This window comes from Populus trichocarpa, chromosome 1 (genome assembly GCF_000002775.5).
Source record: "Populus trichocarpa isolate Nisqually-1 chromosome 1, P.trichocarpa_v4.1, whole genome shotgun sequence".
NCBI lineage: Eukaryota > Viridiplantae > Streptophyta > Magnoliopsida > Malpighiales > Salicaceae > Populus > Populus trichocarpa.
Genome location: NC_037285.2, coordinates 23,349,873 through 23,377,785, shown reverse-complemented (window position 1 = coordinate 23,377,785; position 27,913 = coordinate 23,349,873). Strand labels below are relative to the sequence as shown.

Genomic DNA, 27,913 nt, shown 5'->3' with positions numbered 1-27,913 from the left:
GTAAGTTATTATTTTCTTGAATTGCATCTTGAATTGCATTTGATGATTTTTTTACCGATGGAATTTTCAGGAGACCTATAATAGCCGGTTGAGGGAGAGATATGGGGACAATCCGTCGACCCATCCAGATTTCGATCCAGATTTGTGGATGGAGGCGGGATCGTCTGGTGGACCTGATAAAAATAGGGTCTACGGGCTCTCCAACACTACGGCTGACAACTTGCGTTCGACTCGTAGTGTCTCAACTGTTGGAAGCTCTCCATCAGTATCGAACACCCAGTCTGAGGAGTTCATTGCGTTGAAACAACAATATCAACAACTCTCGACGAATTATGATGAGCTCCGTCAAATAGTCATGGAGATGAGATCAAACATGGGTGACGATACTTGTGCAGCTTCTTTTTGGCCGTATGGTCCCGGGAACAACCAGCCTCCTCCTCCTCCGCCTCCTCCTCCAGCTCCGCCGCTATTCTAGTTTAATTTTGTTTTTTCAACACATTACATTTATAATGAATATTATTACTTTTACATTTTTAATGTTTAATGCATTTTTATTTGTTTATTAAGGTTTTTTACAATTAATAAATTATTTTTTTATATATTTTAAATACCTACCGACGGATATACCGACGGATATATCCGTCGGTATTTAACAGAGAGTTGCCGAAAAATTACCATCCATGCCATCTTTACCGACGGCATCACCGACGGATATTATCCGTCGGTGATTAAATTCCGACGGCATTACCGACGAATAATATCCGTCGGTATTACACAGAGAGTTGCAACAAAATTACAAGCCATGCCATAATTACCGACGGATAAGCCGTCGGTAATTACCCTTGAAATTACCGACGGAAAATCCGTCGGTAATGTTCCCGCGGGGAATTTTTTTTGGCGCGCGCGTATCCGTCTGTATTACCGTCGGTGTTTCCGTCGGTGGGTGGTTTTTTTTATTTGCGACAGAATTAGCGACGAAAATGGGATTTACCGACGACTGTTATACCGACGGAACCATTCCGTCGGTGAGTCCGTCGGTATGATTTTCACCGACGGATTGCATTGCTTTCACCGACGGAATGAGTCCGTCGGTAAAACTGGATAATGTTGTAGTGAAATTAAATAAGTAAAAAAACCTTAAAAGTGTATTTTTATTCTAGCTTAAAAATTTGAGATAGTTAGGTCTTATATAGCTACGGTTTAACCCCATCTTCATAGCTTAAAAATTCTCAGTTTTATCCATGTAGTTTAAACAAGGTTTTACTCTTGATCTAGTGATAAAGTGAATTGGAATGACAAACCGAAAAGGGGCTAATATTCATTTTGTTAGTATTACAAACTAAAAATGTATGTCAATCCCTAATAATTCAAAAGGAGGTGAACAAAATTCATATTTCCTAATAATTAAAAAGAAATTATATCAATCAAGTAACAAGAAATTTAATAACTAGAATAATTATATAAAAAAAAAAACCGAAAGGGTTTTAGCAGAGACCTTGGTGGTGCTCATTCCTAAGGAGGAGAGTCCAACGAATCTGAGGCAATTTCACCCAATTAGCTCATGTAATGTTGTTTATAAGCTAATTACTAAAGCTCTGGTCAATATATTGCAGCCTTATCCGGATGACTTGCAGGTTGGTCCTCTTCAGAGCAGTTTTGTTCCTGGTAATGGGACAACAAACAATGCTCTTATAGCTCAGGAAGTTATTCATCATATGACTCGTTCGAAGAGTAAACGGGGTACAACAATAACCTGGATAATTTGGTTTAGTTTGCATCTGCATACGACCTTTGCACAGTTCAAATAGTCAAATTAGTTAGTATGAAGGACCCAGCATAAAGGTTTTGAATTTTAAATGAAAGCTGTGATGTTTTTTAAGCAATGCTGAGAAGCATGCCAATAACTGTGTTTCTGTTTTGGAGTTCTTATGAGGATCAAGGTGGTCTTTTTTATAATTCAGTTCATCTATCATGATAGGTCGCAGGATATGAAAATGGGAACTTCAGGGGTCCTGCCATCTTATCAGATGTCACAGTTGACATGGAATGTTACAAGGTAGGTTATGTGGTATTTACAGAAGCAAAAAATTGCTATATGACCCGCGGTGGGTTGGATTTTTTTTAAAAAAGAAAAATATCCAAGTGTTTTCAGTATTTTTTTTTAAATATTTTCAATCGTAAATTAAAATATTTATACATATATTTATTAAATAAATTAAGAATTATTTATACATAAAAAAATATTAAAATAAATAAAAATTTGTTGAGATAATTAAAAAAACACAAATAAAAACATATAATTAAAAAATAAAATATAAAAAAAAGTGAAAAAAAGTCATTGCACGCGGGCATGACATGGACACAAGGGATATGAACAAAATGGTGTCCTAACATTGGTTTTTAAGCCGGTGTTTGTTTACATGATTTGCTTAAAAAGTGGTAAAGTATAAAATTTGGTTTATTGTCATTGGGACCCAATATATTTTACATTTAAAACACATATTATAAATTTTTGTGAATTTTTAGCATTTTATCTTTACTAAGAACTAATACATGAGATTCTTGTATGCAACTCTTTGTATTGTATTTCTATTCTATCATATTATTAAATAATTGTTGATGAAAATTAGTTGATTAAATAAAATATAATTTTTTTTTATAGTTTATGTTAATTAAAAATGCATTAGGATGAGTAAAAAAATATAAAATATGTATAATGTAGTGAACAACTTTGTGTGTATAAAAACAATCAAATAACAATGCAGTTTATCTTTGGTAGGGTATACTGGGGGTAATATATCTTTTCTTTACACAATCAGTTTCTTACCAAGACTCTTGTAAATCATAGATTCCTAGTGACTATAATATTAAGTGACGACTCCTAAATATTAATCATAATTTTATAATTAAATTTAAAAACCTTTTCCAACACTACACATCACATAAAAGACACAACAAAAGCCCTTATCATTGCTAACAACGTCGTGGGGGCATCCACAACAATTGCCTAGGAGTAGTTTTAGAGAGAACTGACAACCTCCTCCTAACAATGAATATTAGCTATTCTGTATTAATCATTTCTGATTTCATGTTTATAGCTAGCAGGATACCACTTTACTAACCTTTTGCTACACTTATACTGTGTTATTTTGTGTCTTCAAGTGCTTCACTGTTTTGTTTTTTTTTTCTGAAAATGTCTGTTCCTAGCCAGTGTATCTGTTTAGTTTTTTCCCCTGAGCAATAATTTTATGTATTGCTAATATTTTTTATAATAGAAAATTTTTTAAAATCATGTAAGAATTGATTTATCGTGACTCAATTATCTTGGGAGGTCTAAAAAAAACAACTTAGATGACAAGTAAAAACACAATTTGATTCAAAATAAGTATTTAAGATGATTTTTTTATTAAAAAAATTGAGATAACCTGTCAATCTAAATACCAAGTTATGAGATCATAATAACCTTATAGAAAAGGAATTAAAACAAATTATGAAATTAAATTTTCAATAAACTCAGTGTTGAAGGATGAAATTGAAAAACAAAATCAATAAAAAAGATCCCAAAAAAATGACCAGAGTCAACCCAAATTAACCTGATAAACCCGTGACTCAAGTTATGAGACTGAAATAACACAATATAAATAAAATTGAGATAAATTATGAAACTCAATTCCCAATCAATTTATTGTTGAAAAATAAAATTAAAAAAAAGTCAATTAAAAAAAACACAAAAAAACAACTCAAGTAAACCATGATTAACTCGATAAACCCGTGATTCAAGTCATAAGATAGAGATAACCTCATCAAAAACAGACCGAAACAAATTACAAAATTTAATTCTCAATAAACCTAATGTTAAATAATGAAATTGACAAAAAAAAATTAATTAGAAAAAAAAATTTAAGTCAATAGAGTTAACCCGTTAAACCTGCGGTTCAGGTCATGGATCTGGGATAATCTTATAAAAAGTGAATTAAAAAAATTATGAAGTAGAATCTCCAATAAATATAATAATGTTGAAGAATATAATTAAAATTGAAAAGAATAACACAAATTAGAGAGAGAGAAAAAAAACATTATTTCAAAGTAATGTGAAGAGAGGTAAAGTTAAACCCCCTCCTCCTTTATTATTATTAATTTTTTTTTTAATGTTAGTAAATTGTTTAGGCATGGAAACAAATATAAAGCTGGTTTGGAGGTGTGAAAAACATTGTTTTTAAAGTGTGAAAACGTACTGGTCAATGCTTATCCATACTGGTAATAAGATTTTATCTTATGTTTGGCCTAAACATTAAGGATTTCCCTTCCTAGCCAGGTAAGGTGTGCAAACTAGATGCTATAAGCTCCTTGTGCTTACAGACTCCAACTAAGCAGCGATTACCATCTGCGCGCAAGCTGCTTCTATGCCTACATAAACTGAGAACTGACCAACTATTACCAGACTGATCACCTTCAGAATCGCTGATGAGAAAGGTGCCTGTCGTAATATATAACATGCATGCATATGAGAAAGGTCTTTGCGTCTGGAAATTAAGCCCTAGCTAGCAACACAAAGTCGTAACTTGATTTTATGTAATAAAAACCTACTAATCCTATCTCTTAGAACCATATTTTGGTAGCTGTACTATGTATTTTCATGAAAAAAAAAATATAATCACCGGAACATGGGAACTCTATACTTGTTTTGCAATAAAAAATATAGGAAAAAGGGAAAAAGAGATAAAAGACGGAGGAGAAAGAGCAACCACATCTACACATGTGAACTAACTATTTATTCATACTGTATACACCAAAATATATAGAGCGAGAGGAGAGAGAGAGAGGTCTGACCTAGTGTTTGCATGATCATAGAGCTTGCCTATGCTGGAGAAGACAATTACTCCAACTTCCGCATCACAAAGGACTGATTGCTCCTTAGCCTTCTTAAGCAGCCCACTTCTTCTTATGGAGAACGTAACTTAACTACTTGTCGAATTGTCGATCCTGCGTATCACAATCTTCCCTCTCCTCTCCCCAACTTGCTATTATGGGATTTTTCCACTCTTCTTTTTTATTGCTAGACTAGATTGATATCCAAGATCTGAATTCATAACTAAGTTAATTATCAAAAATATTTCAGCGAAAGTCCATATTGAATTAGCAGTTAGATCAATAATCTCTAAAAACCAAAGTAATGATATATATATATATAAACAGGAAAGTTGGGATCGTTCCAAAAAATAGAAGAAGGTAAGTAAACGAGAATCACTAACTATAGGAAATGTAATTAAAACATGAATTTTTTTTTTTTATGAATAGAAAAGAAGACACCATATTAATTAATCCAAGTATAGGGAGAATATATATGTAATTGGCTAATTAATAAGTAAGAATAAAATAAAAGTAATTTCATATAGATAGCTAATGAAAGAAAAGTACATAAATAAATAGCCTACTTATTTATCAAAAAAAAAAAAAAAACAGAAAAGTAGAAAGAAACTTACTTGGTTTAAGGTAAGGAGTTTGGAAGGAGGAAGAGCAGCCGCTACACTTTTGGAGAAATGTTTAGGATGCCAATCTTATGTTCTATCTGGAAAGTTTAAAGTGGTTGATTTGTTTTGCTCAATCAAATATTAAAAATAATTTTTTTTAAGAGGGTGTTTGATTGTGAAATAATTATTTATTTTTATATTTTTATTTTTGATATATATTAAAATAATATTTTTTATTTTTTCAAAATTATTTTTAACATAACAAAATAAAAATCTTTAAAAACACCGTTACTTTCCAAACTGCCTTTGAGGTGTGCTAAAAGACAATTGTTTAGGGTCAAGAGAATCAAATAAAGGGTTTCCCATTAAAACATGTTGCGACATGATACAAGTTAACTTTTGATAATATTAGTGATAATTGAAAGGTTTAATTAAAGTAAAATAACAAACATAATCATAATCACGTATCAAATTCTTTTGAGTAATTAATTATTCTTTCTGGTAAACGTAGTAGATATTGAACTCTCATATGATTTTTATTTCTGGATCTTTTTAGTTAGGGTTCAAGGACGTACTCTCTTGTATATATTGATGTGACTTTGTCAAGATATTTTATAATGGTTTATCCTTCAATACCATAAATTGCTTGCACATGAGTATGTTGGGGATTCTAGCTCCTCTATGCGCGGACCGGTGGTGTTCTGATAGTTGCTCATTGGAGGCTAAGCACACTGACACAATATTTAACGTGGTTCGGCAAATCGCCTACATCCACAGGAGAGGTCCATATTATTAGAGATAGAGAAAGGATACAATACAAATACATGGAGGAGGAGGATCACTTCACTCAAACTCTACTCCCAGCTCTCATTACTGCACTTGCAGCTGCTGCCCTTGGCAACCCCTCTTTCTCTCTTTGTTCTCTACTGATTTGCTCTCACTACCATGCTCTAACTTTGCTGATCTCTTTTGGTGTCTATTTATAGGCAAGAATGGTGCCACCAGCTCCAGCTCTTCTTCAACAATGGTGGCTGCCAACCTTTGACATTTGGGATGGGCTGCACATGGTTGGTGGAGCTCTAGCTGTTGCATTTGTCAATGGACGGTGCCGTCCATTAATGGTTGCTGCACATTAATGGCAACAAACCCAACAATCACCCCCTTTGCCATTCATGTGGGGTAACTGTCCTCTTGCTTCTTCAGCACAAGCTTGCATCCTGCAGCTCTTCCAAGCTTACCATTCTGAGAGCATCTCTGGCCAGGTTTACAGGTACTTGCCACACCTTTCAATCACCTGAGTCACCAAAGCACACCTTTTCTCACACAAAAGGATCACTACAACAAGATGGTCTGCCACATCACATCTGAAGAGTGTTAACGCTTGTCTCTGGGACAACATTCCCCTTTGAGCGTATCAACTATGCTCAGTCCGGAATGATTTTTCAAGCCTCACACCAAGGCTTACAACACCCCCTCAAATGGAAATTTTTATTTTCAAGTACAACAGTCATTATCTGAGTATCTCAATATGATCACGAGCTCACCACTCTTCCAAGAGTCTACTCATCCAGGAGTTGCGTCTGCCCTCTGTTCCACCCTAGGAACCACGCCTTATTTCTCCGTGAGTCTCTCGCTCTTAGTCCTAAGAGTCCAGGTAGCTTTCCACCTTTAACCATGTGGGCAGCCCATTAAAGGTTGATCCATATATGTCTTGATACTTATCATAACCACTTCATTGGTTATCCATACACATGTCCACTTATATCCAGCCATCACATTGGCTTTGGGGTTGTTCTGAACTGGGCTCCTTTCATGGCCCTCACCCCTTCTCTAAGGTGTCTTCGCCCGTTGTCATGGAGCGGTCTGAACTGGGGATCCTATCATGGCCCTCACACCTTCTCTAAGGTGTCTTCGCCCGTTGTTATGGGGCGGTCTGAACTTGGGGCTCCTATCATGGCTCTCACACCTTCTCTAAGGTGTCTTCGCCCGTTGTTATGGGGCGGTCTCACACCTTCTCTCTAAGGTGTCTTTGCCTTTCATAAGCGGTCGCATCCTCCTTCAGTTGAGATGCTTCAAAGTGGCTCCAAAAATTCTCTACCACCATGTGGACTATGAGAGATCGCTGCCACTGATTACATAGAAAGAGAAAGTTGTGGTATACTCCTCGCAATCCTCCACCTCGATTTCTATGTTTGGAGCTTCTGCGTCTTTCATCATCGCACTTGACAGCTCCACCTGCACCAACTCTCTTTGGTGTCTTCGCCTTTCAACTTAGGCGGTCGCCTTTTATCACAGGCGTTTGCACCCCCTCAATTAGGTGCCTCTACAACAGCTCTCTTTCCATCCTTGCATGCATTGGAAAGGTCTTCGCCTGTTGTCTTCATCAAGAGCACAAGAGACTTCATGTTGTACAACCTCTAAAAGTCTCTGCTCTGAGCTTCATCTGGGAACACTTCTTCTCCTTGCACTGGTTGTCTCATTACAGTACCTCGTTGGATCGTACGGGTACTCCTGCATAATCTCCGTGTGCCCTCGTGCAATTTCTGTTCTCCAGATTTCTCCTTATTCCTTGCTTATGTTTGAAAGCAGCTCATCCTGTCACAACACCTATCCAAGTCAAAATAGGGTGCCAATCTTTATCCCCTTATTCCTTGCTTATGTTTGAAAGCAGGTCATCCTGTCACAACACCTATCCAAGTCAAAATAGGGTGTCAATCTTTATCCCCTTGCTGTATTTCTCTTCCATTATCAGGGTCTTCATCAATTCTCCCCTCGAGAAATCACAGTCACCGAATCTAACTTCTTTGGAGAAATCACCACTCCATCATATCTTTGAACATACAGAACCCAACTGTTCCCTTGTGCCGTCATCTTGCTAGTCTTCAACCGTTTCATTACAAACTGCTATATATATGAAAATAGTACTGTATGGATAATCCTTCAACTAAGCAAGTTCCCAGGAAAGATTGGAGGGGTCACACTGGTCCCGCTTAAAACCCAATCTCCTAGACAAAACTTATTAGGCCATATCTATCCATCGTACTGTCTTTCTGTATATACAACCATTTGGTAGCTTTGTTGCGGCTTTCCTTTACAAGTGATCTGGAATATACTGGTTTAATACATGATTTCTCAACATCTGGCGAGACTATCAGTTCTTAGATTCATCAAGATTGGTCTTCGAGAATTTCCACTCCCCACCTCAAATCGTCCACATCAAGATTGGAAAAAAAATATTGTTCACATCACAATGCGAGTGAAATTAATTCACTTTAAACTAGTGTTTTTTAAAAAAAAATTAAAAAATTTAACACACTAAAAAAAAAACATGAACAATACAATTCACTCGTGAACAGTGCAATTTTCTTGCACTGTTCATATGAACAGATGACTTGGAACCATAATGATGTCGCTTGATGTTTATCCATAGAGCTATCTCCTTGAAACACAATTATTTTAATCTATTCAATGTTTGTGAATGATGTGTGCATTGATCCAAATCTGTAACATCTGGCAGACAATGCTATATTTGTGGAACCAGCTGCTTTGTTGTCCGTTGATGCCAAGTTTTTAGCATTCTTTTTTTTAGTCGAAGGCAGGTTCAAACGTGGGACTAATTAATTAATTTCTAGTAGTTACCATCACTTTGAAAGATTAAAAGCAAGAAATCAAAACCATAGTAGTAACACGAGCTGCTATATTTTGATAGACAAAAAAACAAAACGGGAAAAGATCAATGTACGAAACGAGGGAAAAGGTCAGAGGTGATATTAAGCGGGCCGTTCATGATGTCATACAGATGTAATAAACGGTGCCGTAGATAAAAGATAATGAGAACAGAAAGGATATTTTTATGTGGTAAAAGTAGAAAAATTCATGACCAATGAAATAGATCGATGGAAGTGAAACAATGCACTCAACTACGTACAAATGTAAAAACCCTTTAATTATTCTTCTCTGTCTATCTCGATTCTAATTAAAAAGTTTCATATTGATGTTTATTTTAAGTTGTCGCAATCCCTTCAAAATTAAAATGAAATATATATATATATCCTTTATTTTTCCTTTGGTATGGTATAAACTACAAGGATAATTAAGTATTCTCAGGTGGCAGGATCTGAAATTATATTTTATGTTATGAATCTATAGGTCGTAGTCAAGATATGGGTTAATTATACTAAAATGCCTTACCGTCCGCTAATAAAAACAAAACATACTGTGGTAATTATATATGAGATGCCTTTACATCTTAAGGAGGCGTTTTATGTACTTAAAATATTTAACGGAAAATATTTTTCTAATTATTTTATATTTGTTCTGTGTAAAATATTTTTATAGAACAATTATACAAAATATTCCCAGGAGAGATACGTGTGGCAGGATCTGAAATTATATTTTATGTTTTGAATCTATAGGTCGTAGTCAAGATATGGGTTAATTATTCTAAAATGCCTTACCGTCCGCTAATAAAAACATACCTTAAGGAGGCGTTTTATCATCTCAAGGAGGCGTTTTATGTGTATATATATGAGATGCCTTTACATCTTAAGGAGGCGTTTTATAAACGGAAAATATTTTTCTAATTATTTTGTACTTGTTCCGTGTAAAATATTTTTATAGAACAATTAATACAAAATATGCTATCAAAATATAAGCATGCACTACACCATTAAACAGTTTTACCAACGGACTAATTCCGTCGGTGAAAGGAATGAACTCCGTCGGTGAAATTATTACTGACGGCCTCATCGACGGAACACGTCCGTCGGTATAATAGTCGTCGATAACTCCCCTTTCCGTTGCTAATTCTGTCGCAAATAAAAAAAACCACCCACTGATGGAACACCGACTATCTTACAGACAGATACACGCGCAAAAAAAAAATTTCCCGCGAGAACATTACCGACGGATACTCCGTCGGTAAATATGGCATCGGTGGTAATTGTTTCGCAACTCTCTGTGAAATACCGACGGAAATTATCCGTCGGTAAAACCGTCTGTATTTAAACACCGACGGAATATGTCCGTCGGTAATTATGGCATCATTGGTAATTGTTTTGCAACTCTCTGTAAAATACCGACGGACTATTTCCGTCTGTAAAGCCGTCGGAATTTATTTAAAAAATATATATAAAATAATTTATTAATAGTAAAAAAGCTTAATAAACAAATAAAATTGGATTAAACATTAGAAATATAAAAATAATGTTAAATAATATTCATCCAAATATTCATTACAAATTTAATGTGTTTAAAAACAAAATTAAACTAGAATAGCGGCGGAGCTGGAGGAGGAGGAGGAGGAGGAGGCTGGTTGTTCCCAGGACCATACGGCAAAGCAGGAGCTGCACAAGTATCATCACCCATCTTTGATCTCATCTCCATGACTATTTAACGGAGCTCATCATAATTCATCGAGAGTTGTTGATATTGTTATTTCAAGGCAATGAACTCCTCAGACTGGGTGCTCGATACTGATGGAGAGCTCCTAATGGTTGAGACACTACGGGCCGAACGCAAGTTTTCAGCCGTAGTGTTGGAGAGCCCGTAGACCTGATTTTTTTCGGGTCCACTAGACGATCCCACCTCCATCCATAAATCTGGATCGAAATCTGGATGGGTCGAAGGATTGTCCCCATATCTCTCCCTCAACCGGCTATTATAGGTCTCCTGAAAATTTTTAAAAAAATCATCATATGCAATTCAAGAAAATAATAACTTACAAAATAAAATGAATGAACGAACATACCACGAAGTGTTGAGCACGGTTGTCCACGAACTGCTGCACCCCCTTTTGGCGGTCTTGACTCCGCACATGCGTCTCTACAAATAGCTCTATTGGACTCAGCTCACGTCCAAGAGACGCAGCCTATAAGGTAAAAAATAGGTTGAAAGTTAAATATATTATAAGAAACGACAAATTAATTAACAATATATTTCATTTAAATTAATCTTACCATCAGCTTTGCATGTGCGCTGAATGGGACGGATCCGCCAGTGTGCGTGGTCACCGAACCATGAATTTTCCGGTTCCGGTTGTTGGCGCCGGACTGTGAGCGCCGTGAGAACCGCTCTGAGGTCACGTGCTCAATATATGCCGTCCATATTTCCCCCGAGATGAATGGCGGTTTGAATTCCCGCCAAACCGCCACCTCATTCCATCCTTCAAGACCGTTATCCCTCGCATGTCTTTTTTATTTTTTTTTGGTGTCATACCAAAAATCACGCAACCTACTTCCATAGTAACAAATTAGAATTTAAAACATAAAATTATAAAACAAAAATAAATATTATTTTCAATGTTACCTAGTTGTCACGTGATTCTCCCATACCCTCCTCACAACATTGTTGGTAATGTACGTCATTAACGCCGTCGGTGAGTCCGTCAGTGATTATGGCATAATTTCATAAATGCTTTCCAACTCTCTGTGAAATACCGATGAGTTATATTCTGTCGGTGATTGTGGCACAATCCTATAAATGTTTTTTAACTCTCTGTGAAATACCGACGGGTTATACTCCGTCGGTGAAACCGTTAATATTTCTTATTTTTTTGTGTATCCCCTCCATAAAATCTTGAATTGCAATCTTACAGCACAATAACAAGAGCTGACCATTAAAGAAGAAAAAATATTTCATGTTCCAAAATATTACATTAAAAAAATAAGACTTTAGAACATGTTTAGTTAGTCAGAATTTTCATCTTCGTCCTCAATTGAATTGTTATCATCAGCTTCATCGCACTCTTCAATTTCGTTATCATCTTCTTCAACAAAATTCTTTTTTCCACTATTAGAGCTCAAAACAACATTCAACTCCTCTGCGTCAACATCAACAAGACTATCGTTGAAAACACAAAAATTCAAATTTTCTTCTAAGTCAATCGAAGGAGCAACTCGGTATGGTTCAACCAACTCACTAGCTTGAAAGACTTCATCTATCACACTTGTGTCTTCGTTCTCATCCTGAACAACCTCGACACGACCCTTGGGTTTTGTTTTTAAAACGGATAATCAATCAACTCTTGATCGGTCCTTTCTAAAGGAAGGGGTGTATGTGTAATAAACTTGTTGGCATTGCTTTGCGAAAACAAAGATGTCATTTACGTTGCGGTGTCTAGCTTTTGAGTTGATTTCAACGAGACCATAGTGAGGATCTACTCTGATTCCTCTGTCAGTTGTGTCATACCAATAGCATTTGAATAAAAACACTCTATTTTGCTCGTAATGATATTGCAGTTCGATGACCTCTTCCAATCTACCGTAGTAGTCAACTTCAAACTCACTAAAAGTCGATCCCTTAATACAAACACCGATGTTGTATGTCTTTCTTCCATGCCCGTATTCTTCAGTATGAAAGACATATCCATTGACAAAATACTCATTATAGCACTTGACTTTTCTATCAGGGCCCAGGACTAGTAAAGACAGTGAAATAACAGCACTACCTCTCATTTGATAAACCTTGTAAATTAAATACAACAATAATCAATAAACGGATATTATGTAATATTGACTACAATTAATTACATTGCAAGAGATAATGAGTTTGTGATAGGACTTACATGTGTTCTAAACCATGTGGCAAATTGTTCATCTTGTAATTGAAAGATCTGAGATTCGGTCAGCTGTGAGTTATTGGACAGTAAGTATCGTCGATGTTGCCTGCAAGGTTATTCCAAATTATATGAGTTTATGGTATCACAAAACATAAATAGTACACTCTTGACAAAGTTTAAGTCGAACATCTACTTACTTAATAAAAGGTCTCAGCTCATCACAGTTAAATAGGACATAATTGTGTGCTTGTCTGAACTCTATTTCAGACAAATATCTTCCCCCCACGGCATTTTTAGGTGTGGGTCGTCCAGGATTGGAGAATATTGACAAGTTCCCACTTAAAGGCACTTCACCACCATTATCATGCCGTGGAACACGGTTGATCCTCGTTCTCAAATGAGGTTCGAAATAGTATGAGATAAATGTTGAGATCTCCTCAACAATATAGGCCTCACATATTGACGCCTCAACATACGCCTTGTTCTTAACCTTTTTTTTAAGATTGAACAAGTACCTGCATATATATATATATATATATATATATATATATATATAATTAAAAAAATAAAAATAAAAACATTTAATTATGAATTACATAGCTCCTGTAATATCTAATCTCTCGAATGGATATATCTATCTGTACTGGACCGGTACTCCAACTTTTACCTCAAACGGTAAATGTACGAGTAGATGCTCCATTGAGTCAAAAAATGATGGAGGAAATATCATCTCAAGTTTGCATATTGTCTCGATGATATTATTTTCAAGCCTTTCAATGTGATCAACATTCAACTTGCTAGAGCATATCTCTCTGAAGAAATGACTGATCTCCGTTAGTGCATCCTATATCCCCTTTGGCAACAAATCACGAAAAGCTAATGGGATGAGTGTTTGCATAAACACATGGCAGTCATGACTCTTCATTCCATATAATCTGCATTCCTTCGTATTAACTAGCCTTGATATGTTCGAGGCATGTCCATCGGGGAAACGCAGACTCTTAAGCCATTTGTAGACTAGTAGTTGTGCATTTTTCTCTAACACGAAACTTGCTCTTGGTTTTGCGACCCGTGAACCATCACAAACCAACTCCATATTTTACGGTTACAGAATAGCACTACATCCAATCTAGCCTTGATGTTGTCCTTTGTCTTCCCCTTCACATCCATGACGGTGTTGAAAATGTTCTCAAACACGTTCTTTTCAATATGCATGACGTCAAGATTATGGTAGAGAAGATTGGTCTTCCAATAAGGAAGCTCCCAAAAGATACTTCGCCTCACCCAATTATGGGTCAAACCAAAACTAGGAAACTTCTGCTTACCTAATTGGAGACCAAACACAATGTCACCGTACTCTGACACAACATCAAACAATTCTTCACCGGAAAGACGCGGGGGTGCAACATCCTTTTCAACTCTACCAACAAATAAATCATTTTTGTTCTTTTTATACCTGTGATTCGATGGCAAGAAATGACGGTGACAGTAAAAAAAAGAAGCTTTACCCCCGTTTGTTAGCGTGAATGTCTTGTTGTTCTCCATACAGTATGGACATGCTAGCTTTCCGTGCGTGCTCCAACCAGAAACCATTCCATAAGCTGGGAAATCATTGATAGTCCACATCAAAGCCGATCTCATAACAAAATTATGTTTCCTCGAGATGTCATAAGTCAAAGCTCCAGAGGACCACAACTGCGTCAACTCATCAATCAACGGACGAAGACAAACATCTATATTCCGCCCCGGACTGCTCGGACCTGGTATGACCATAGATAAAAACATGAACTCCGACCTCATACACATCCCCGATGGCAAGTTATAAACCGTCAGTATGACCGGCCAATAAGAATAAGGAGCAGCAAATGACCCGAATGGGTTGAATCCGTTTGTACACAACCCAAGACGCACGTTCCTTGATTCAGCTGAAAAGTGAGGATGCACACTGTTAAAGTGTTTCCAGGCTTCACCATTAGAAGGATGCACCATCACTCTATCAACCGCATGGTGTGATTGGTGTCATGTCATGTGCTCAGCACTCCTTGGTGACATGAATAACCTCTGCAATCTAGGTATGATTGGGAAGTATCTAAGTTTTTTATATGCCACGAGAGTCTTCCCTCTACCAGTTCTAGGTTTGTAACGGGAATGCCCGCATGTCATGCACTTGGTCATCTCAGCATTTTCAAGGTAGTATAACAGGCAGAAGTTAGGGCAAATGTCAATTTTCTGGTATCCTAAACCGAGGGGTTTCATCATGGACTTGGCAGCATAGAAGTTCTCTTTAAGCCTATTCCCTTCAGGTAAAATGCTTCTCGCCCATTTAATAATCTTGTCATAACCGGCCGCACTCAACCCATGATCTGACTTGATGGTGAACACCTGTGCTACGGCTAGGGCTGTTCATTTTTGGTTCGGTTCGGTTTTTATCAAAAAAAGTAACCAAATCGATTTTTTTTAAAAAAAATCGAAACCGAACCAAAACCAGTTCAAACCGACCGGTTTCGATTCGGTTCAGTTCAGTTTTTTAGAACAAAAACCGGTTCAAACCGGTTTGGCTCGGTTTTTTCCGTTTGGCTCGGTTTTTTCGGTTTTTTTGGTTTTTTCTGGTTTTTTTAGGTTCGGTTTGGTTTTTTCGGTTCCAGGCTTAAAAAACAGAAACTGAACCGAACCGGTCGGTTTTTTCAAAATTTTAATCGGTTTTTTTTCACGGTTCGGTTTTTTCGGTTATTTGTTTTCTGGTTTTCTCGGTTTTTTGGTTTTTTTAACACCCCTAGCTACGGCTGATAATTTACTGTGGTTCTTGCAGCCATCCCATAATGATTCGTCATAATCTTTCAACAGATCAAAAAACCTTGTTGCGTCTGCATTAGGTTCTTCTACGATTGGACATTCCCTGACATTACCTTCACTCATTCTCATTGCATCCATAACCATATTCCTGTAAGGATTACTGTTCTCATTTCCAACTTCATGCATGTTGCTAGCACTAGAAGTTGACCCAACCACCTGTTCTTCCATGCTCTCATCAGGAACAAATAGTTCTCCATGTGCATACCAACACAGGTAATCTTCCATGAACCCTTTGGTTAGAAGATGCATCGTTACAACATCTTAATGCAGAAACTTTAAATTTTTACACTTCCTGCATGGACACCTAATACAGTCATCAGTAAAATTCCTCGGAATAGATGTTGTGAAATTAATAAAACCCTGAACACCGTTACAATAATCCATCATCCGCAATTCTTGAGGTGAGTCCCGATATATCCATGAACAATCATCCATGACTTCTATTGAAACTCTATAAAACATAATAAAAATATTGGTTTTCCCCGACATTATCCAACAAACTAAAAAAACACTTAAGATAAATATTCATTATCAATTATCAACTATCAACGTTCATACATACAAATTTATACATATATAAATTTACAGAAATCACAACTTCACAATAAAATTGATAACAATTAATAAAGACCCATTAAACAAGCTATTAATTATTTATTTCATCACAACACATTTAATTTGGTGTAATTCAAACAAAATTTCAACAATTTACAAACAAATATAATTTGACAAAATCTAAAACAAACTATAACAACTACAAAATTATACATTCATACTACAAGTTTCTTTGACAAATAACAATCAAACAAGTACATACGTTAACAAAATACATATACTAAAAAAACAATAAAATTTACATTTAAATGTTAAAACTAAAAAGGATAGATTTACTTACAAAAAATGATAAAATCCACAAGAAACGGATATTGTGACCACGTACAAAAGTATAAGAAACTTGAGTGCTTGTGTTGAGAAGAGTGGAGAGTTGGGATGGGTGGTTGGCTGCAGTTTGGGAGGGGAGAGGTGGGATGGAAAAGAAAAAGAAGGAGAAACAAAGGTTTTGGCAGAGGGGGTAGGTATATAATGGCTTTTACCGATGGAATTGCCAACGGAATGTATCCGTCGGTGATTCCATCGGTGATTCCGCTGGTGAAAGTGTCACGTCACTGTAGGGCTATCTCGGTTTGAATCCCTCGGTCATTCCATTGGTAAAATTGTCTGAAAAAACTCCACGTCACCACACCTTTGCATCTTTCCAAACAAACTGTATAGGTCGTCGGAGATACGGTCGGTATATACTGATGGAATATTTTCGTCGGTATATACCGACCGTATCTCCGACAGGGTTATTTCGTCGGTATATACCGACAGATTTTGCGATGGAATTATTTCCATCGGTAATTCCGTTGGTTTTCGCCGGTTTTCTGGTAGTGATGGTACATTCATTAGATTTTTTTTATATATAATGAAATATTTTCGAAACAATAATTAACTTAAAATATCATTCAGCATGTCAACCATCATCATTTTATCACCACCATCATCACGATGTCACCTCTATCACCCAACTCCATATCAAGAAATATATATTTATTTTGTTTTATTTATTAATTGTAGAATACTATTTTTATTTTCTTTTCAGTTTAGTCTATATATAATCTCTTTATATTTAAGTTAAACCTATTCCCTTATATTATTGTGATCACATCATACAATATCAATGAAACCCTAACATTCTCCTCTTATTTTTGTATTTCTCTTTATTTTTTTGGATTGCTTCACATGGTATCAGAGCATGATTTTATGAAACGAGGCTAGGGGTTTTGCAGGGGGGCAACACGCCCCTACCAGGGTTCAAGGTGGAGCCTTGATTATTATTTTTTTGGAGTGATTGTATAACTTCGAGAAGATATTTGTTCAAATTCTGTAATCTGATTTTCATTTTCCTTTTTTTATGTTCTGGTTTTCTTTGTTTGTTGATTATGGCTACTAAAAGAGATGATTCACTTCAGTATGTGAGTGTGAGGTTGGATGGAAAGAATTATTCATATTGGAGTTATGTAATGAGAAATTTTCTTAAGGGTAAAAAGATGTGGGGATATGTTAGTGGAACTTCTGTGATACCTAGGAATATCGATAAGAGTTATATTGCTTTGATATATACATGAGAAGCAAACAATGCAAAGATTATTACTTAGATTAACAATTCTGTTGAGCATTCTATAGATACACAGTTGATAAAGTATAAGACATCAAAAGAGGTTTGAGATCATTTGCAAAGGTTATTTACGAAATCAAATTTTGAAAAGCAGTATCAATTAGAGAATGATATATGAGCTCTTCACAAAAAAAAAAAGAGTATTCAGGAGTTTATTATACTATGACATATCTTTAGGATCAATTATCTCTTGTAGAATCAACATAATTAAAGGCATGTGGTACCTAAATTACTTGTAGAAAGGAGCAACGATTGATACAGTTTTTAACGGCATTTTGCAATGATTTTGAAGGACTTAGACATTCAACTTTGCATCGTTCTCCACTATCTTTTGTTGATTTAGTTGTCAGTGAGTTATTAGATGAAGAAATACGTCTTCAATCTTATTCTGAAAAGAGAATTCTTTATACTTCTTATCTTTCTATGCTAGTAGTACCTTCTAAGCTAGTCTCTAATAGTTAGAATAAGTCTTACACAAGGGTTGCTTTTGATGAGTGCAATTTTTGTAAATATAAAGGTCATTGGAAGACTTAGTGTCCCAAGTTGAGACAACAAAATCAAGCTTGAAAGCCTAACAGCTAATCACAATCTAATGCTCATAGACCATTTCAGGACAATAAACTACCATACCACAATACTACAACAATAGTTTCATTAGGTTCTTTCACCGATTTTAGTACTCTAACTGAGCAATTTCATAAGTTTCTCTCTTTACAACCTCAAGTTATGTTCATTTTTTTTTCTATAGGTCAGTTGCCTCATAGTTCTTTAGGTATGCCACATTCTAAATGGGTCTTGAATTCTAGTGCTTCACATCATATGCCTCCAGATTCTTTATCTTTTGCTTCTATGTCCTCTTCACCTTCTATTCCTGTCATGACTACTGATGACATTCTCATGCCCTTACCAAGTGTTGGCTCTGTTGTCACACCTCACTTGTCTCACCTTAATGTTTTTCTTATTCCAAAACTCACATTAAATCTTGCTTATGTTGGTTAGTTATGTGATTCTAGTGATTATTTAGTCATCTTTTCCTTTTCTTTTTGTTGTGTGCAAGATCTGCAGTCTTAGAAGCTAATTGGGGCATGCCGTAGGAAGAATGGACTATAACGTCAGTTACTGATGCTGCTATTAGTTTTAATTTGGGACAGATGTTTATGTTTACTACATGTATATATCATTCAATGACAAATGAATTTTATATGCGACTTTTTTTAATAGAATTTTATAAAAAGTATTAGTAAATTCGTTCTTGAAAAATAAATTATCTTCAAGTCTTATGATTTTCTTAAAGATTAACAGGTTCAATATTATAATTTATCTTACAAGAAAGTTTGAATTTAATTATAATACCTTTATTAGTCTCCATGTTTATCCGAAGCAAGCAAATGCTATTCGGATGGATTTTAACTTTTTCTTGTTTATTTTTTCTCATGTTTATCACTGTTCTTTAAATATTTTTTCTCATTTATAAAATAGTTTATTATTATAATCAATTGTTGTTATTTTCCCATTATGGAAAACTTTAGAAAAATCCAAATGTAATTATGATTATATAAGTGTAATAATAAAATTTTCATCAGTATTTTGCGGTGATTTTTACCAACTGGATTTGTCCATTGCTAACTCCATCAGTAAACACCGACAAAAATATATCATCGGTATATACCGAGAGAATCTCAGTCGGAATAGAAGGAATAAAAAAAAAACCAAAGAGTAAGATGACATGTAAGTTTTTACAGACGACGTTATCGACGGAATTACAGCGGGATTCAAACAGGCAAACCGTATAATGACATGGCATTGATACCAATAGAATTGTCAATGAAATTACCATTAGAATAATTCCATAAAAAAATCGATAGGTAGTATTTAATATATGACCTAACGCTTGACCCTCCTTTCCCCTCTCCCCTATTTCTACTTCTTCCTTAAAAAATTCTCTGCAACAAAACAGCCCCCTCCCCCCATATTCTCCCTCTCATCTCAACACAATTCATCCTCTCACAACTTTTTCAATCACAACAACACTTTGTTTGACAACATCCGTGTCCTAATTGAAATTTTATTGAAGATTTTACATCTTAAGTAAGCAAATCTACCCTTTTTTTAATATGAACACAATTTTAAAATGTTAGTTTTTTTATTGCATTTTTTTTGTATATGTATTTTGTTTGGGTGTTTACTTGTTTTCTTTTTTTTTCTCAAACAAACTTGTTGTATGGATTTATGATTTTGTACATGTTATGGTTTGTTTTAGATGTTTTTTTTTTTTTGTAAATTGTTGAAACTTATGTCGAATTATTGACTTAGGTGTGTTATGATGAAATAAACAATGGCTTGTTTAACGGGTCTGTTTTATACTTTGTCAATTTTGTTGTCGAGTTGTAATTTCTGTAAATGTGTACAAATTTATATCTATGTAGATAATTGATAATGAATTAAGAGAAGTATTAAAATAGGTTGAATAATTTGGAGCTAAACCAATATTTTTACAAATTTATTTAGTTAACATAATTAATTAATACATGTTGTCATCATTTTTTGATATATGTTCGATAGAAATGTTTGACGATCGTTTATGAATGTATCGAGATTCACTTCAAGGATTGCGGATGATGGATTATTGTAATGGGGTTCAAGGTTTTATTAATTATGCAATATCTAATCCCAGAAATATTAATGGAAACGGTATTTGATGTCCATGCAAGAGGTGTAAAAATAAAAAAATTTCAATCCAGATGTTGTAATGATGCATCTTCTACAAAAAACGTTCATGGAAGAATACATGTGTTGGTATGCACGCACATGGAGAACTATTTGTTTCTCACGGGACCATGCTAGAAAGGATTTTAAAAAATATCAATTCAAAAAATGAAGATTAAAATCAATATCACTAATATTATTAATATGTAATACCATCATCATTGTTGTTGTTGTTGTTATCACCGCCACCATAACTATTGCTAATATTATCATTATTCGTAATAATAAAAGCATTCATATTAATATTATCATTATTTTAACAACCATTACCACAAGCATCATCACTATTATTATTGTTGTTGTTATTACCATTGTCATTATCACTATCATCCCAACAACTATTATTAGTATTTTTATTATCATCTCTAATTCTTCTTCTTCTTCTTCTTCTTCTTCTTCTCTCTCATATTATTATTGTTGTTGTTGTTGTTGTTGTCATCAATAATATTATTATTTTCATTACTTTTTTATAATTATTATCACACTTATTATTACCATCTTCGTTATTACTATTATCATCAATAATATTATTATCTTCATTATTATTATTATTATTGAAAAAAATAAAAACTATAAACTTGATTTGAGGGATAAAATTGAAAGCCATAATAACTTTGAAAAAAAGACAAAGGAAAAAAATTAAAAATTAAAAGTAAAAGAACCTAATTAAAATACCTTATATATATAAATTAAACACCAAGTGTTAAATTGAAAACAAACAAAACTTCAACAAAAGAAAAAATGACTAAAAATAGTAATCAAAGCTAAAAGGTTTGAATCTGAAATAACAATAACAATGAGAACCATAATATATTTATCGGGGCAGGATAGAGAAATAAAGAAAGAAAAAAAAAGGATCATCGGTGATACATTGGTCATATTTGAAGAACACGCACTACCTATAATGAAAGAGAAGAAGACGAGGAATAAACTGAGACAATGGAAGCCTATTTTTCACCTCTAGAAACCATTGTATTTGCTGCCTAAAATGTGCAGTGACTCCAACGGGTGGGCGCGTGTTCTGCAAGCGCCAACAACTTTTTAAATATAAAATTATTATTTTAATTATAAATTACATTACTACCCTCAACCAAACTTATAATTAACAAAACAATCGAGGCTAAAATACCTCAATACCCCTGACTACAATGAATTCTACGTCTTGCATCCAAAGGTACATGTGTAATTTTAGTATGTATGAAAATACAAAAATATCTAAATACCCTTGACCGAGACCACTTATTTTTTCTAATTCCTGGTGGTATTTTGGTTATTTTACTGTTTATTAAAACATTAAATAGATGAAAATACCCCAAAACAAATCAGTAATGACTAAACTAATGCACCATGTGAAAAGATCTAAATACCCCTTAATATAATGAATTCAATGTCTTGCATCCAAAGATACATGTGTAATTCTATTATGTATGAAAAAACAAAAGTACCTAAATACCTCTACCCGAGGCCACTTATTTTTTATAACTTCTGGGGGTATTTTGGTTATTTTACTATTCATTAAAACATTGAATAGAAGAAAATACTCCTGAACAAATCAATAATGATTAATGTACCTTGTGAAAATACCAAAATAACCCTGATTTAAAACATGAATTTTTCAACAAGAAAGACAAAATAATAGAAAAATACGAATGGAGCTACATTGATTCCACATTTTGTTTTAGTTGTTTTTCAACAAGGATGTATCATAGAAAAACTCAGAAATAATAGGTAAGCGAGAAGGAGAAATAGAGGGGAGATTGAAAGGTTATCTCGGTGAGGATGTCGTGGATTATGAACTTTAGATACTGTTGAATTCTACCACCAGTTCGAAACAAAAATCTCAACATCCGTAACATAATGAAATGCAGCCCATCATTGTTCTGTAAGAACTTGGATGATGTTGAATAATAAAAAACAAACCTTAAAAGAAGCAATAATATTGTTGGATAAAAACTGGGTTAGGCTAATTGATAACAGTAATCGTTGGAGAATGCCTGATAAAATACACGAATTGGTTTGAGCAGCTGCATTACATGTGCCCATATTATGACATTTCCTTCATTGCCTCAGAGTAACTTTAGAAAGAACTGGCAACCTCCTCCTAACATGGATATTAGCTATTCTGTATTAATCATTTCTGATTTCCTGTTCGTCGCGAGCAGGACAACACTTTACTAACCTTTTGCTACACTTATACTGTGTTATTTTATATCTTCAAGTGCTTCTCTGTTTTGTTGTTATCTCTAAAAATGTTTGTTCCTAGCTTGCAGTTGCTGCTACTTATGTCGTGGTTCTCCTTTCTTTCTAGCATGTGAATCTGTTTAGCTTTTCCCCTGAGCAATAACTTTACGTATTATTTGAGTGCGTCACTAGATCATTTGACACGTACACTCTATTCTATGGGTTGAATAATTTTTTTTAATGTAAACAAATTATTTAGGTATTGCTAATATTTTTTTATAGAAGAATTGTTTTTTAAATTGTGTATAAATTGATTTAATTTGACTCGATCACCTTAGCGGGTCTAAAAAGGTTACCTAGATGATAAGTAAAAATACAATTTGATGGAAAATAATTAAAATGATATTTTTTTAATAAAAATTAAGACAACTGAGTTAACCTGTCAATCTGAATACCAAGATATGAGATCATGATAACCTTATAGAAAGCGAATTAAAACAAATTACGAAACTCAATTTTCAATAAGTCTAATGTTAAAGGATGAAATTAAAAAAAATCAATAAAAAGATCCCACAAAAATGACTAGAGCCAACTCAAGTTAACCTGTTAAACCCGTGACTTGAGTTATAAGATCAGGATAACACAATAAAAATAAAATTAAAACAAATTATGAAGCTCAATTCCCAATCAACCTAGTGTTGAAAAATAAAATTGAAAAACAAATCAATTAAAAAAACAACACAAGTAAACCAGAATTAACTCGACAACCCCGTGACTTGAGTCATGAGATGGAGATAACCTCATCGAAAGCAGATCGAAACAAATCACAAAATCTAATTCTCAATCAACCTAATGTTAAATGAAGAAATTGACACAAAAAAAAAGTCAATTAAAAAAAGAAGAAAAAAAATCAAGTCAATAGAGTTAACCCATCGAAACTGCGGTCCGAATCATGGATATGAGATAACCTTATAAAAAATGAATTAAAAAAATTATGAAGCACAATCTCCAATCAACCTAGTGTTGAAAAATAAAATTGAAAAACAAATCAATTAAAAAAACAACACAAGTAAACCAGAATTAACTCGACAACCCCGTGACTTGAGTCATGAGATGAAGATAACCTCATCGAAAGTAGATCGAAATAAATCACAAAATCTAATTCTCAATAAACCTAATGTTAAATGAAGAAATTGACAAAAAAAAGTCAATTAAAAAAAGAAGAAAAAAACATCAAGTCAATAGAGTTAACCCGTCAAAACTGCGGTCCGAATCATAGATATGAGATAACCTTATAAAAAATGAATTAAAAAAATTATGAAGCACAATCTCCAATAAATATAATGTTGAAGAATAAAATTGAAATTGAAAAACAAAACACAAATTAGAGAGAGAAAAAAAGAAAAAAAACAATATTGCAATGAATAGACACTACTAGAAAACTGATAAATATAAATGGAAATACCGACGCAAATATTCATTCGGTAAATTGCAATGAATTTTCCTGACGGAAATATTCCCTCGATATATACCGAGGGAATTACAGCGGGAAAAAAATTTTAAAAATCCAAAAAATATGATGTCCTGTCATTTATACCAACAGAATTACAGACAGAATAAATTCCATTGGTAAACTATTAACATTGTTCATCATATCAATTACAAAGGGAATCACCAACAGAAAATTTCATCGGTATTTTCTAGAGAGCTCTAAAATTGTTCACTTTCAAATTGCACTGTTAATTACTGTTCTTTACAGACAAAATCACTGACGGGTTGAAGTCATCAGTGTTATTTGACGGATTTCTAAAAAATTTTGATTAAATTGAAAATTCAAATTAAATATTACATACGGAATCACCGATGGATTAAAAAGTCGTCAATGATATTTGGTGGTTTCTGAAAATTTTTTGATTAAATTGATAATTTAAATTAAATATTATAGACGGAATCACCAACAGAATGATTAAAACTATTAATATTTAATTATTCGTTGGTAAAACCGTCGGTAAAACGCCCCAATAAAAAGGCTAGAATCTCTAATTTTACAACAGACGGACCTCCTTTCTTCTTATTCTTCTTCCCCATATGTAAAAAAATCAACTTCCCTTTCTTTCTCTTCTCTTCTCTCCTCAACTCCTTCTATTCTCCTCCATGCTAAGGTATATCTTCTTCTTCTTTCTTCTTTCTTCTTTTCCTTCTCAATTTTTTTTTAATTAATATACCTTACGATTTTTTTTTTCTATTCTCAGCTTCACTTGCAACTACATTACGGTAAAAATTTTCTTTTTTCTTCTTTTTTTCATTATATATATATATATATATATATATATATATATATATATATATATATATATATATATATATATATATTAATAATTGTATGAATGTTATTGTAGGATTTGTTTTTCATATGAGATCAATTTTTAGTTGATTTATTTTTAGCAATCACAACTTCATTTTTTTCATATGATTTTTTTTTAGTTGAATTTATTTTTTTTGTGTTATTTATTTGTTGCAAATTTATTTGAGTTGATTTTCTTCTTTTTTTTTTCCAAGCAACTCAGTTTTGAGTATTATAGAGTATTTTTATATTAATTTAATTATTTTATAGTTTTGTAAAATATATTTTTTAAAAGTATTTTTAAATAACTACCGACAGAATTACATACGGTATTTTTCTAAGGAAAATACCGACGGAATGATGCAGGTAATTTTTAAATTGTCTCGCACAAATACAACACCTTTAGATTATGATTAAACCTTCTAAACCTCTAAAAGAATAAAAAGAAAAGATAAAGAAAGAAAATATGTTGTTTTGTATATATTTTTCTATGTGTAGTAAATAAATTTATATAGATTTAAAATACTACAATAAAATATTATGACTGTTAATAAACTGTTAAAAAAAAATTATATCTTTAATTATAGAAAAATATAATTATAAACACTTAAAAATAATATTTTTTTCAACGTTGAGTAATTTTTTTTATTTATTTACAAACTAAACAAAGAAATTATTAATTAATGACTTGGTTCAGACAGCAGAGTCGGCAGAGACAACAAGACAAATAATGGCTTCTATGTTTTTAAATTGAGGAGTGAAGAAAATTGTCAAGAAGGTTTCTTTACTTGATTTGTTCGGACGGCAGCCTATCCTGAAAGCCCTACAACTCTTAACTAATGCTAATGAACAAAGACTTCCACCTGAGGCCACGGAATGAACAAGTCTTTAGGTACATGCAGTGGTTGGAAATAAATTCATTGCCATACAAATTAACGTCACAGACACGCTTATAAATGCCCTTATTAACATAAAAAATTCTGCAATTTTCCTAATCCCCAAGCATTGCAGCACTACAATTTCAACTTCCCTCATGGGAAAGCTTCCTGTTCCATTTCTTCCTTTTGTTTTCTCAACTCTCTTCACACTAATATTCCCTTCTGCGAGTGGATTATCTTTCAACTTCACCAGCTTCGTTGTTGGCGATCGAAACATTTCATACGAGCAGGATGCATCTCCTGCTCCAGATGGAGCTGTTCGGCTCACCAAAAGTCTAATAGATACTAATATGGCTTTAAGTTCCGGTCGAGCCACGTATTACAAATCGATGCAGCTTTGGGACAAGGCCTCGGGGAATCTTACAGACTTCACTACCCATTTCTCTTTTTCCATCAATTCGCAAACTAAAGCTCAATACGGAGATGGATTGGCTTTCTTTCTTGCGCCAGAAGGATCAATGCTTCGGCCTAATCTTTCTCAGGGTGCAGGTCTAGGTCTTGCAAGGAGTGATCAGCCACTAAACACAACGGCTAATCAATTTGTTGCAGTGGAGTTCGATATCTTCAAAAATGATTTTGATCCACCAGGCGAGCATGTAGGTATTGACATCAACTCAATGCAATCTGTAAATAATATTACTTGGCTGTGTGATATTAGAGAAGGGAGAAAAACTGAAGCTTCGATTAGTTATAATTCAAGTACACATAATCTGAGTGTCGCCTTCACTGGTAATAGAAGTAACAGTACTGTAGAAATGCAATTCCTTAGTCAAATAGTTAGTTTGAGGGATTACCTACCAGAAAGAGTTAGTTTTGGCTTTTCGGCTTCAACAGGAGATTTATTTGCCATACATACCCTTTACTCGTGGGATTTTAGTTCAAGCTTAGAAATTGATGATAATGTTCCCAGTCCAATAGATCCAGCTGCAGCTTCTCCGCCAAATGGTGGTTCTCTTAGGAATCGGAAAAAGAACAGGACAGGACTGGCAGTTGGATTGGGTGTTGGGGGTGGTGCTATGGTTGTTGGGGCCGCTTTGGTTGGGTTTGTTATTAAGTTTATGTGTGGGCACGAAGAAGATGAAGAAGGTGGTCATGTCCTTGAAGAGTACATGGATGATGAATTTGAAAGGGGAACAGGACCAAAGAAGTTCTCTTACCAAGAATTGGCTCGAGCTACAAGTAACTTCAAGGATGAAGAGAAGCTAGGTGAGGGTGGGTTCGGTGGTGTCTATAAAGGTTTTTTGAAGGAGATTGATTCATTCGTTGCGGTGAAGAGAGTATCAAGAGGTTCTAAACAAGGGATTAAAGAATATGCAGCAGAGGTAAAGATCATCAGCCGATTGAGGCACAGAAACTTAGTCAAACTCATTGGTTGGTGTCATGAAAGAAAGGAGCTTTTACTTGTTTACGAATTCATGCCTCATGGCAGCTTAGACTCCCATCTCTTCGAAGAAACTAGCTTGTTGACATGGGAGGTGAGGTACAAAATTGTGCAAGGCTTGGCATCGGGGCTGTTGTACTTGCATGAAGAATGGGAACAATGTGTGGTGCATAGAGATATAAAGTCTAGCAACATTATGTTGG

At 34.2% G+C, this 27,913-nt stretch overlaps 2 protein-coding genes across 2 annotated transcripts in view; one reads left to right on the top strand and one right to left on the bottom strand.

The window, feature by feature from the left end:
- LOC18095142 (MADS-box transcription factor 23) overlaps positions 1–5,552 on the bottom strand; it is a 97,205-nt gene extending 91,653 nt beyond the window's left edge. The window contains exons 1-2 of the mRNA XM_052456262.1: positions 5,484–5,552; positions 4,831–5,080 (exon numbers count right to left, since the gene is read on the bottom strand). The gene's annotated coding sequence lies outside the window, so the exon portion shown is untranslated. The remainder of the gene's footprint in view (positions 1–4,830; positions 5,081–5,483) is intronic.
- Positions 1–27,913, top strand: part of LOC7478697 (L-type lectin-domain containing receptor kinase IX.1) — a 69,510-nt gene that overhangs the window by 20,410 nt on the left and 21,187 nt on the right. The window lies entirely within an intron of this gene.